This window comes from Mustela lutreola, chromosome X, assembly GCF_030435805.1.
Source record: "Mustela lutreola isolate mMusLut2 chromosome X, mMusLut2.pri, whole genome shotgun sequence".
Lineage (NCBI taxonomy): Eukaryota > Metazoa > Chordata > Mammalia > Carnivora > Mustelidae > Mustela > Mustela lutreola.
Window position 1 is genome coordinate 13,838,921 of NC_081308.1, and position 13,779 is coordinate 13,852,699.

The 13,779-nt window shown below is 45.5% G+C and overlaps 1 long non-coding RNA gene across 3 annotated transcripts in view; it reads right to left on the reverse strand.

Annotated features, from left to right (window-relative positions):
• LOC131821347 (uncharacterized) overlaps window positions 1–13,779 on the reverse strand; it is a 240,401-nt gene that overhangs the window by 35,706 nt on the left and 190,916 nt on the right. For 2 of the 3 annotated variants that reach the window (XR_009349883.1, XR_009349885.1), the window contains exon 6: window positions 292–1,082. The exons of the other annotated variant lie outside the window; for it this stretch is intronic. This is a non-coding gene — a long non-coding RNA (uncharacterized LOC131821347). The remainder of the gene's footprint in view (window positions 1–291; window positions 1,083–13,779) is intronic. 3 annotated transcript variants of the gene reach the window in all.

Here is a 13,779-nt window from a genome sequence, read left to right on the forward strand (position 1 = left end):
CAACTATCTCCTCAATTTCCCCGTGCGTACTGGAGAAAGCTGGACCGCTGTGCAAACACACCATAAGTAAAAGCTCCGACACTTCACAACGCACACGCATCCCTCAATTCCACATCCAATGCCACAGATTGCACTAATGCATTCATTCCCTTTTGCCCTCAAACTTCTAGAATGAGCCATCTGTGCTGCCCATCATTGTTTGCCCTCCACTGTCTCCACCCCACCGCAATCAGGTTTTATCAATCACGCCATCATAAGCGCCGTTGTCACTCCCTCTGGGTTCTCCACTACCTTTGCCGCTTACAGACGGTCAGCTGGGGCAGCCTGCTCTCCGTGGGTATCCTGTGGGGCAGCCACAGTACTCAGCAAGCGTCGCTTCACACACTGCGCCTCTGCATCTGGGTCGATGTCCAGGGCTCTCGCTGTCTGTATGCCTGTCTGTCTGTCTGTCTGTCTGTCTCTCTCTGTCTCTAAGGCTGAGAATGGGACTTGAAATGAACTCTCCACGACCTATCCGGCCCAAAGCCTCTCTTCTTGGAGAACATCTCAGCCCCTGCAAAGATGCAAGGGAAGAACCAAGACGTGTTCCCTTAGGGCGCTTGGTGGCTTTTTCTCTCCTCTTCGTTTCTCATCAAAGAGAATGCCACGCAGATGCTTCGTGACCACGTCCAAGCTCGCCGCACTCCGAACATTCTCAAGTCATTGTTACTACAAGATGTTTATCTGGAGACAACGGTTTGAGTTCCACATTTTTCTATTGCTATTTTCGACTTTAAACATAAGCACCCAATTCAAATTAGGGCCAAGAGTGTGTTACTGTTAGTTATGAGACACCCGGCTCTCCTCTAATCACGGCACCCATTACAGCCTTTAAAAACCAGAACTGTGGCCTCTTCTGTAAGACTTTCCTTGAGATCACATCATCATCTTGTTCTTTAAAAAGGAGATGGTTGGCAAATTGGCTACATGTATCGGCAGCTGGTCTCACTTTCAGGAAGTCCGGAGGGAAGCCCATTTGATTTGAAATCCTTCTGGAGTGTTAGCCATATGTGGTACATCACAGCTCTCTTCGCACTAGACTTCTATGAGAATAAAAAAAGAGAAGAGAAAACTATCTTATTTTTCTGTGTATGACCTAATCATCTTCGTGTTCCCTCCTGCTTACTAACAAAGCAACTTTTCAACTTTTCAATCAGTCATATCTTCATGTCTCCCAGTTTTAAAACTTCTCTTTCCATTTAAAAGGGTCCCTTTCTGGGCCAATCTCCCTCACATATATAAAGAGTTCTTAAAGAACAAGAAGAAAAAGATCAAAAGCAAAATTAAAAGATGGACAAATATAAAAAGGCAGTCTGGAGAAAAAAATGAACAAATGATTCTTTTTTTAGGGGGCAGGGGAGAGGGAGAGAGAGAATATTAAGCAGGCTCCACACACCCAGTGCTGAGCCTGATACGGGGCTCAAGCTCATAACCCTGCAATCGTGACCTGAGCTAGAATCAAGAGTCGGACATTAACAGACTGAGACACCCAGGCACCCTCAAATGATTCTTAAATATAAGGATATGTGTACATATATTGCTCATCTTCACTCATAATAAGCTAAAATTACAGAAAGACTACATTTCTCATCCATCTGTTGGGCAAAACCCCACAGACTTGACAAAAACCTTTGCTGGCATGGCTGTGGGAAAACAGGCACTCTCCCATGCTGCTGGTGGAAGCAGAAACTGCCATAGCCACTCTGGAGGGGGGTTGGCACGATGTAACAAAATTACACCCTCTCTGTTTACTGCTGGAAACAGAGTCATTAGCATCTTGAAATCTAATCAGGTTAAAGAGCCAATTCCAGAAACGCAGAACCGATTCAGAAAATTCACCCTTAAAATTCTGTTCCTCTAGAACCACTCTTGGTACCAAAATCCATACTAGTCAGGGTTCTCCAGAGAAATAGAGCCAATAGGGTAGGTAGATAGATAGATAGATAGATAGAGTGAATTTATTATAGGAACTGGCTCATGCAGTTATGGAGACCGAGAAGCCCCACAACCTACTCTCTGCGAGCTGGATGGAGACCCGGGAAAGCTGGTATAATGCAGTTCTGGTCTGAAGGCCTGAGAACCACAGAGGCCCAACAGAGTAAGTACTGGTCCGAGTCTAAAAGGCCAGAACCAGGAACACTAATGTCTGAGTGCAGGAGAATATGGATGTCTCACCTCAAAGAGAGCAAATACCCTTGCTCAGCCAGGCGCTCAAGGGATTGGATGGTGCCGAGCCGTGAACCAAGTTACTGAAGACAGCTCCTCTCCGCTCAGTCTACTGATTCAAGTGCTAAATCCCTTCCAGAAACACCTTCGCAAACACACCCAGAAATACTGTTTTACCAGCTGTCTGGACACCCCTTAGTGCCGTCAATTTGACACATAAAATTAAGCATCACAAAGATGATGGGCAAGGGACGGATTATAACACACATTATGATACTTGCAAAGGTTTCAGCAAAAGGAGGGAGGGAGGAGGAAGATGGGGGAGGCAGAGGGAGACAGAGGCAGGGAGGGAGGCAGAGGGAGAACAGAGTTGAAAGAGAGAATGATCGAATGACGTCAGGAGAAGTGTTAGGTGACTCTGAGTGAAGAGGTTCCAGATGATGACGACATTACTTTTTCAACTTTTCTTACTATTTGACAAGTTGAAAAATAAAAATCTAGGGGAATATCTGAGAAAAAGTCCCTTTCTGAGCTCCACCCAGCTCAAGGGACAGGGGTGTGGGCAGAAAGGCCGAGACCTGCCACGTCCTCATGTCATTCTTTGGGTCCTGGCAAGGCCTCGGGAGCAATGGCCTCCCTGTCCATCTGCCCCTGTTCACGCTGCTGTCTCTGCTGCCAGTGTATACAGCTGGCGACTCCTAGATACTCAGGGCCCCACTTTTGCTCTCCTGCCTCTTACACAAGCTGTGTATCCTCCTGAAGTCCAGCTGGGACTCCCCAGGGCCCTGAGCTTCAGGTCACTCTGTCCCTCGGTGGCCCCTCCTCTGGGGGGCTCACCAGCCAGCACTGTGGTTACTGTTGGCTTCCCTCCGGAGAGGGCCCTTCTGGATGCCCTCCCTGCTGACCCCAGTGTTAGGCCAGCCAGGAAAAGGGTACCCTTCTGCACCCATTTCATGGGCCAGCACTTTGTCACATGGCTCTCAACCTCACTGCAAGAGAGGCTGGGAAATGTGATCCCCGTGAACCCAGGAAGAAAAGGTCTGATGAGTATTTCTAGACCGGCTGTGCCATAATTGCCTAGAGAGGCTAGGTGAGACCAGGACTCCCTGAGGGCTCAGACCAACCCTGTCGGATGTGAGAAGGGCTGAGGACAGGCTGACAGATGAGGGAAAGGGATGGGGAGCAAAGCCTGAGGGCTCCCAACAATTCAGGGGAGGACCGGACCTTGCAGGCGCACTGCTTATGGCCCCCAGGCAAGTCAGCCTGGTTGAAAACCTTAGGACTTGGTGGACACAAAGTCTTGGTTACATTAAAAGAGAATTTGATTTTTTTTTAATGGGCGTCACTTGGACTATGTCAGGGATCCATCTAATGTCTAGATCAGGGCTTCTCAACCTTGGTGTTTGTGACACTTGGGACGAGATCGTTCTCCTCCATGGGAGCTATCCCATGCTCTGTAGGACATTCAGCAGCAACCCTGGCCTCCATTTACAGTATGAGATGCTTGTAGCACCCACTCCTGAGTTGTCACAACCAAAACATCCCCAGAATCCCCCGGGGACAAAACCATTCTCATCTGAGAGCCAGGATCTCCATGGATGTCAGAATCTCACGGGGAGCTTTTCCAAAACCGGTCTCCCAGGCTCCCCTGTGGGGGAAAGGGGCTGATGTGGAAATGCTGAGGAGGGTCTGCCCTGTAAGCGGGGCACAAAGCAAAGGGTCTCGCTCTCGCATTAAGTTCTAATTGAATTTTAATCTGATAAAATGGGCTTTACAGAGAACATCTCAGGGCCATCTGCTGCCGTGGTGGTTCTCCATGGGAGCAGTACCCGTCCCCCATCAACAAGCCTGGGGGAAATGCCGAGGCGTTTGGCGATGATTCTAATGTCAAAGACTGGAGCCTCTTGCTAGCATCTCGTGGGTGGAAGCCAGGGATGCCAAACAGTGTGCAGCACACAGGACAGTCTGGAACAACAGACTCCTGTTCTGCCCAAGCTGCCATTCGAATTGCTGTGTCAAAACCACGAGAAGCACAAGCAAATTTAGAGCCGTGTTCACTACCTCGTGAAAATCCTGTTCGTGCAGGATAGCTGTAAATCTAGGATTACTGGGTTCACTTATGATACAAGCTTCCAGAGGGCTTAACTTGCCCATAGATTTCTGAAAATCATGCAGTGAACAGATGCTGTTGGAAAATTCCCTTGGAGTCAATTTTTCATGCCCAAGGACAGACCAGGCTTTGTGGGGCCCGAAGCTCTGCAGAATCTGGTGGGAGAGAGTCCTTTTAAAAATCATACAAAATAGGGGCGCCTGGCTGGCTCAGTCGGTTAAGCATCCAACTCTTGATCTCGGCTCAGGTCGTGATCTCGGGGTCATGAGTTCAAGCCCTACATTGGGTTCCATGGTGGGTGTAGAACCCACTTTAAAAAAATCATACAGGGCGCCTGGGTGTCTCAGTCAGTTAAGCCTCTGCCTTCATTCAGGTTATGATCCCAGGGTCCTGGGACTGAGTTCTACATGAGGGTCCCTGCTCGGCAGGGAGTCTGCCTCTCCCCCTGCTCATGCTTTGTCTCTCTCTCTGTCAAATAAATAATTAAAAATCTTTTAAAAAATACAAAATAACAAATAGCATGGAGGACATGGGGAGTTAGAGAGGAGAAGGGAGTTGGGGGAAATTGGAAGGAGAGGTGAACCATGAGAGACTATGAACTCTGAAAAACAATCTGAGGGTTTTGAAGGGGCAGGGGGTGGGAGATCGGGGTACCAGGTGGTGGGTATTAGAGAGGGCACAGATTGCATGGAGCACTGGGTGTGGTGCAAAAATAATGAATACTGTTATGCTCAAAATAAATAAAAAATAAATTTTAAAAAAGTACAAAATAAGAAAATTAGGTACAAATGTAAATATTTACTTAGAATAAGAACAAAACATGCAACAAATTATAAATTCCAAAAAAAAAAGAACAACAAAGCTCCCAAACAAAAATCATAAAGTGACAGTCTTTTGGATGAATTAGCTTCCTGAGATATACTTATAATACTTTTTCCTTTTTTTCTAGATACTCTGATAACCTCTTCATGTGACAGTAATTTTACGATTGTCTACAGAAACAACAGAAATAATTCAGCCTTAGCTCCATTGTGACTGATTGAAATTCTTCTTTTTATTACTGCTAGCTGGGGTGCCTGTAACACACAACTACACACACTGTCCGTACTGCCTAGAGTACTGCTGTAAGTCTGTGCATACGAGCATGGGAATCCCATTCCTATCTATTGCAATTCATCAAGGGGAAAAAAACCATATTATGTGCTTGTAATGATAAATGTTGCGTTTATTAAGTGTATTGGTTTCCTACTGCTGCCAAAGCAAATGACCACAAACTGAGTGGCTTCATACAACATTCTCTCACTGTTTCGGAGGCCAGAAGTCCCAAATCGGGGTCTTTGCTCCCTCCAAAGGTTGGAAGGGAGACTCATTCCTTGCCTCTTTCAGCTCTTCATGGCTCCTGGCCTCTCTTGGCCTGTGGCAACATGACCCCCACCTCCATCTTGATCTCCACATAGCCACTTCTGCGTCTCCGTGGGCCCTCTCCTCTACAAGGACACCAGCCCTTGGATTAGGGCCCCCTTTAATCCAGTATGACTTCATCCTAAATTATATCTTCAAGGACCTATTTCCAAGTAAGGTCGGCGTTATGAGGTTCCAGGTGGACATGAGTTTTGGAGGACACTATTCAAGCCAGCACACCAAGTATATCCTTGCCAGGAGAATGTCCATTTTGATTAGGCATCAGTGAGAACTGAATCCTCCCCTTGTGTCTGTTGATGGAAGAATTTTTCACAACATCAAGCTGTATGCTTTCCAGACCTTCTTCCTCCTCCACTCTGTGCGTATCTTTGCTACTTGGCGCCATAGGTCCAGTTGGCATCTCAATACAACTAGGGAAGTCTTTGTCACAGTGCCGCATGTGTTGGCACAGAAAGTAAGCAGAAGGATTCCAGAGCCACTCTTGGATTGGGATAACTAACAATAAATTAACTATACACACAAGTCACTGTGAACCACATAAATATTTCACTTTAAGCATAAATTAAATGCACCCCTAACTCAAATTCCCCATAGCCCCATCTCATCTCTGGCCACTTCAGTGCCACCAGATGTGAAGGACGCTCTGCTGTCCACAACACGGAGCTTCCCAAGTTGCGCCTTGCTGAGGAGGGTGACTAACCGAGCTAGTCTGCCGGTACTGAGGAGATGATCTCGTGAGCTGAGGGGCTGCCAGTGCCCAAACCGTGGAAGTTCCAGGCCTACTGGGATGACTTGGCCACCTTAGCACACATCCTTACCTAGATGCATCTTTTGTACTGCTAATGCTTCTACGCTATGTTTGGGGGCACACATTTTGGTGAGCTGCTGTCTACCATAGTAACAGGTCCCTCAGAGAACGGAGGGGGCCAGCGTGCAATGTGGGGGGAGGGGAGAGGAGCAGTTCAGCAAATACAAAGGCCCTGAGGCAGAAGTGCATCTGGCATGGAGGAGGAAAAGCAAGGGGGCCAGTGTGGTTGGAATAGGGAGGTGAGGTAGAATATTCCAGGGCTATCTTCTCAGGTTCTCTCTCCAAGTGTGGGTTGTTCACTTCCATCCAACTGGCTACAATTTGTTTATAAAAAAAATGATGAAGATCTTGGCTAACTCCTTCACTACAACCCAGTTACACAATCTGTGGCCTTTCCCTGGCTGAATAATTTGATAGCCTATCAAAAAGGTTAATGGGAACAAGCTAATGAAGCCTAAGCTGCGAGGCCCCTCACCTGCACAGACCCCTAATCAGCCCCGAAAGGGGCCTGGGCAACATGTTCACATGTCATGTGCTTTTGCAAAATTGGCAAAAATAAGGTATTCTAACCACATTCGGTTAAGTCCTCTGTCTCGAGTTCTCCTTGCCCTCTGTCACAAATCTACTCTATACCCGGCAAACAGAGTTTGGGCCAGCTGAATGCTGACGAAAATGATTACATCATGTCCAGGCCTGCCCCAAAGACCAGAGAGACCTCTTATACCATACTCCATTTCTGCATTTCTCCCATCTGCTGACTTGATGTTAACATCCAGAGCCCCTTGGGAAGCTCTCCACTGGGGCCGGCAGAGCCTCTGATAGCCTGTGGCCCTGAAGGACCACATAGAACAGATTCTACCTGGTGATTCCAGAGTCCCTCCCCACAGCCTGGTGCTTAAAGCAAGAAATAAACTCTTGTGTTTAGTCACTGAGACCTGAGGGCTTCTTTGTTATATCAGCTAGCATAATGTTAACTAATACAGTCATCTTTTCAGGGAGACCTTCCTAGACTACTATATTTAAAATTGCAACTACTTCCCCTCCACTCCTCTACTCCCACTCCCTATTTGGCACTCTTGCTTAATTTTTCTTCATAGGCTTATCACCATCTGACATAGCATCTAGGCTTCATGAAGATGGGAAACGTGTCTGTTGTGTTCACTCTTGTACTTTCAGTATCTAGCCAATAGAAACTGCTGTGACAGTGGAGATATTCTCTACCTATGCTGTCCTATGTGGCAGCCACTAGCCACAAGTGTCTACTGAGCACTTGAAATGTGACTAGTGTGAAGGAGAAGCTGAATTTCTAATTTTAGTTAATTGAAATTGAAATAGCCACATGTCACTAATGGCTAGCGTACTGGACAGTGCAGATATAGAACAATCGTTGAGTGTAGCCATCCAATAAGTTTTTGCTGAATGCAAGAATCAGTGAATGGATTCAACAAGCTTTTGCTGAGTCTGTTGTGTGCCACACGCAAATGAGACCCTCATGACTCAGTGCATTGGCAGAGGCTAACCTGGGTGATTCACTGAGATCTTCTTGAGTTTATTATTCTATGAGTGGCTAGCTCTGCGTTTGAGAAACAAACCCAAATGATTACCCTTCTCTGAGTTTAGATTGGACAAGATTCATTTCTAGAGCATGTTATATTCCATCTGGGTGGGGGAATTCTTTCACTGCCATTTACAACAGTAAAGCCAAGATAATATCAGAGAAGAAAGTTCCAGTGCTTTGTGTAGTGTGACTGGAGGATAGTTAGAAAGGCTTCAATCTCCAAAGAGCATCCTTCGTCTTCCCTTCTTCCATAGGTCTGAGCTCACCACTCAGAAGGTGATAATTACACTGTGGCAGAGATGGCATCTCGTTTCTGAAAGCCATGTTACCACCTTCTTGGACACATGGCCTGACTACATTTCCCAGGTGTGTTTGCAGTCAGCTTTGGCCATGTGATTGAATTATAACCCGTATGGTTCCTCTGCAGGCTGTTTTTTTTTTTTTTTCTTTTTCCCTCTGGTTTTGAGATTTTCTCCTTTACTGGAGCACTCTGTAGTTTTACCACATTTTTTTTTTTTTAAGGTGTGGATTTAATTGATCTTGCTTGGGAAAAGACATGCTTTGTTTAGTCTAAAAACTCATGTCTTTTTTTGGCCCCAGAAAATGTTCAGCCGCTATCTCTTGGAATATTGCTTCTCCCCCATTTCATTTCCCGTTGATTATTCATTCTGCAGCTTTGATTAGACATATGTTGGAACTTGCTCCAAATTACTTTCATAGTTCATTTCTCTTTACTTCTCTCTCTTTCTCTCCCTCTCCCATTCTGCCACCTGTGGAGTAATTTCCTCACAGGTACCATTAACGAAGTTTCCTTTTGCCATTGTCTACACGACTGTCCACTAATTTCTATGACTATTTTTCATCAGTAGAAACTCTATCTGGTTCTCAGTCAAATCTCTCCAGTCTTTTTTCATACTATTTGGGGTTTTCATTTTCGTTCTCTTTTTTATATCTTCAACTATTTAAAATATACTTACGACATCTTCAAGATGATTCTATAATATCCAACTTGGGATGCTTATTCTCCGGTCTGCTGAACTTTCTAACTGACCCTCACCATGGGAGCATTATTCTATACAATCAAACTTTTATTGTGAATTCTTCTTTGGCAGGTTGGTTTTTTCCCCTGGAGTCCTATGAGTCACTACCTATGAAAATGGACCAGCAGAGTAGGTCTGCCTTTATTTCAGTTGGGAATTCTGGAGCTTTCAAAATGTTCTAGATCCATTTTTATGTTAGTTCTTTGGCTTGGGTTTCCTGTGCCATATAGGAAATGTGAATTCAAATTATACACCGAGTACAGGGTAGTCCTGGGCTTTTCATCTCCTGTAGAGGACTTCTCTCAGCCCAGGGGCCCTGCCACCAGCATCCTCATAACTTCCCTGGGCCAGGGTTGCTTCCCTAGTAAGCTTACCATGCTCCTTTTCAGAACCTGAGATGAAATCTTCATGGTTCTGGAGTACCTGTTTGGCCTTAGTGCTCTGACTTCAATTCCTTTCTTCCTGTCTGGCTCTTGGGGACTTCCTTATCCTTTTCTGAGCCCATGTATATACTTAAATTCTGGAAATATATATATATATATAATTTAGCATTTCCACATATTAGTAATAGAAGAGAGGTCTTATCATGAGCTCAGTCTGTTTTATTACTGGAAGAAGTCTGCTGTTGATTGCTTTTAGAATGTCTCAGAAGAAATCTCCAACTTCTCTTTTCTCTGATTTACTTCCAGCATTCTTGTGATGGCAGGGGGCTGATCTACGTGACATTCCTAATATAGACTGAAGACCCCATTATGCAAACAAATCAAAGAGACACATAATTTATGTAAAATTAGTCTCAAAAAGACATGATATACTTGTGTATGCTCTTAATGATATACAATGTAAATGTCAGACAGAAGCTTGAAAATGAGGGTCAGAAAACAGTGACCTCCGCATTCTGCCAAATATGTCCTTGGGATAAATTGCATTTTTATCGCATTATATTCTATTATATCACTGCAATTATATGAGATTCTTGTTGGAATTCTGAATGCATCTATCATTTTAAATATGCATGTATATTATATATGGCATTTTGAGCGTTCTACAAACAAAACTCATCATATAAAAATGAAACTGAAAAATGTGATAATTCAATAATGCATAGAAATATGTTGCAAAATAATAGTTTAGGATCTAAAAGAAATCATACAGCTTTTAAAAATAAATGTCTGTAGCAAATTTTGTCTAATACATCAAAATTCCAAGAGAAAAATAAAAAGAAGAAATTCTCAAAATGATTTCTGGAAGCTTTCAATTTTCTACCAGGCCATCACAGTAGTATTCAAAAATCATGGCATGAAACTACTCAGAATTTCTGCAAACAATAATTAAGGCATAACAGAAGGTTTTATTTTTCATGTTGGATGGTTTTTTTAAAAAAATGGTAAAAAGGATCCTTTTGGCTTTTGTGAGCTCCCTTGAGAAAAATGTTGATAAGAAAGAAAGATGAAGAAAAAAATGCTAGAATTTTATAACACAAACAAGACACACAAGCCATTTTCCTAACTTCACACTGTTTGGGAGAGTGACAAAACACCAATTTCCACAAGATGGTCTGTCTTACAAATATGGAACGCTTCCCATGCAAATAGGTATCTGGGGCATTCTGGGTAAGCCAGCCAAAACGGGTAGCGGTAGCATGTAAATTAAAATAGCAACCTTCCCCATCCCGAGTGTTCACCCGTGCCACTGACGCGCTGTAGAACGTCTGCCAGACCTTGCAATGACATAAATCTCGTGTCTGCAGCCTGCTGCGCGATCACAGAAATGCACCACCTCCAGCATGGAGAGCTCCTTTGTTGGTGCCATGCAGTCAGGAGGAGGACCTAACAGAGCATCTGGTGTCCTCTGGGCAGGTCTGTGAGCAGCCTCGTGCTGGGGCTCTGTGCGGCTGTTTCACCAGGCTCCCCATCCGCACGTGCTACGTGCCGCAACGTGCAAGGGGCAGATAAACAAACCCATGCTGAGTTCCAGGAAAATGCAATTACCATTTGAGGAGAACCATTCCATTTGTCTCAACCCAAATGATTCGCAAAACGACAAAGTGCAGGCTGTCAGTATGTCTTGTAAGACAAGCACCTGATCCCCAGAAGTGCACATGCAGCCCCGTCTTCAGGACAGGCTGGGCTGCTGGAGCAGGCACGGACAGGTGCCTTGCCCATCCCCCGCCCCTGGTCCTTAGCACTTCAGGGCGCTCCAGCCTGACTTCCACTTGCCAGAACCTGCATTTTTTTACCCTTTCTGGTCCCTGACGTCTGCACGGCCCTTCTCTGTGGCAGGCCAGAAGTGCCGAGGAACTGAAGCCGGTTGCCCACAGGGACCATCGGCTACATAGCACACTCCTTCTCCACCACTATCCCTTCCCTGTTTCACTTGCCTGCTACCCCTCCGGTGTTTCCTCAGAGTTCTAGATCAGCTCCACGTATGGGAGACCTTGTTTCTGAGTCGGCCTCCGGAGGAACTCAAGCTCAGACAATTATCTTCTCCCAGAGGTCCTTGCAACTGAACGCTCTGGCAGGTTTCGAGATGTCAGGGCTTCCGTGGAGGATGACATCCAGTGGCGTACTGTGCCGAGTGGAACACACCTTTTCCAGTTTATCATTCATCCTAAAAGTTAGTTCTGCGTTCCAAGTTCACACTGGCACACTCAGCAAGTTTCCTTCCTTACTGCTCAGGTCAGACTTGCTGCAAGGTTCCTGATGCTTCTAGAAAACCACAGTTTCTCTAGCGCCTAAAATATCCCAGGCTCCCTTCAGGTGATGGTGATGCCACTAACAACTATGACAGGAAGCAAGTGTTTTAGAGGACAGCCCCAAGACAGGAAAGCGGACTGTGTTTGGAAGCAAAGTTAGGAGTAGAGGTAGGGCCAGAATTGAGTTCATATTGAGCCACATATTTTGGAATTAAAAATATCAGGTAAAATAATTAGGGCCCCTTGTATGAAGGTAACAGTCACTCTGATCGCTTTGGGTCTTGTGGGGTTAAGAACATGCGTGAAAATCATCACCGTTGTCCCCGTGAATATGACTTATGCTTCTTGAGCACCTAGTATGTGCGAAGCACTCTTCTAAGTGCTTTATATGCATCAACTGATGTAAACTCCATAAAATGCCGAGACATGGGCCTTATCATCCCCATTTTATGGATGTGGGAACTGAGAGATGAAATAAGGGCGACAGGAATCTTGTCCTACATCAAGAAGGACAGCAAGAACAGCAGCACAAGGGCCGTCAAGCGAGCCGGAGTGGAGATGTAGGGCCTCTTCACGGGCAGCTCATGCTCCATGGCCACCTTCTTTGGGCTCTGCCATTTCTCTCGGTCAGAAATCCTTGGGATTTCTGGGTCTGCTCCTGCCAATCAACCACCTCACCTTCTAGCCTGCTAATTGGCTTCTGCCTATGCAAAGCTTGTTCATGGTCATGGCCACTCATGAGCCTTCCTCTTCAAGGCCTTTCTGCCTGGCTTCTCTTAGGCACCGTTCCTCTGGGGCTCGCACCCACCTGCCCGACTCTGTATTTGTAACACATCCAGGCTCCCCAGGAAGATCGGGTTGTACCAGTTAGTCTGTCATCTCTATTTATGTGGAACTTTTACTCCAGGCTATTGCTGGGCTTTCGATCACGATGTGCTACTGTTTGGACATGTGTCCATCTCTGCCCAATCTGGTGTGGTCTGAAGATGAGGTCACATGGTAGCAGAAGGATGACCTCTGACTAAGGAACTGCCTGAAGATGGGGACCATTCAGAGGGTTCTACAACATGCGGCTGATGGCCAGAGATGTGACATGCCCAACACCAAAGGAGGCACCCCCTAAAGATTCTTCCAAGAGTCACTGAAAACCAGTCAGTGAGTTTACAGAGTATGGCCACATTTTTTACCTTGTTTCTTCCTTCCCTGGACTTCACATCTATGAGAATCAGGGATTCTAGAAAAGTCTGAGTGCACTTTCAATAGGTAGTTGCCTTTACCCTGTCCCAGAGACACAGAGTACAGGGGGAAAAGATCCTGGGGAGAAGCCCTGCAAAGGATGTCCCTATCCTGCGCATGTTTCATGGCCTGGATTTGACTTTGAAAACCATGTTAGGCTCCTTATTTGAAAAGGGGTGGATACAATGACAAGAGTTGTTTTTTCTTTTTCCTTTGTAAGCTTTTAAAACTGAAGGACAGCATACATAAAGACAAGTGCACAAATCACAAGTGTACAGCTCAGTGAATGTTTACAAAGTAAACACATCTGTGTAAGCACCAGCCAGATCAAGATCTGTTAACAGGAGGCTTTTCTCAGGGCTCTGGAAGTGCTCGTTACCATTCTAGAGTTCATAGGTCATAGGATCATAGAAGATGCTTTGGAAACAATCAGGCCACATCATCATTTTGCCTAAACTAAGCCCTAGAGTGGCTAAATGTCGGGCACACGGCCACACAGTTAGAGAGCATCTGGGTTTTTTGTTTGGTTTTGTTCTAAAACATCAGGCAGTTTTTCTGTTGCGTAACAAAGTCAGTGCCCATGCATAAACCACCCCACACCCTCACGTCGATGGGGTTGCTCCACATGCCTCGTTATTTTGTGCTCACTTTAGAGTCAAACCATCAAGGACTGTGATTTCTCCAGGCCCTCTGTGTCCAGCGCGC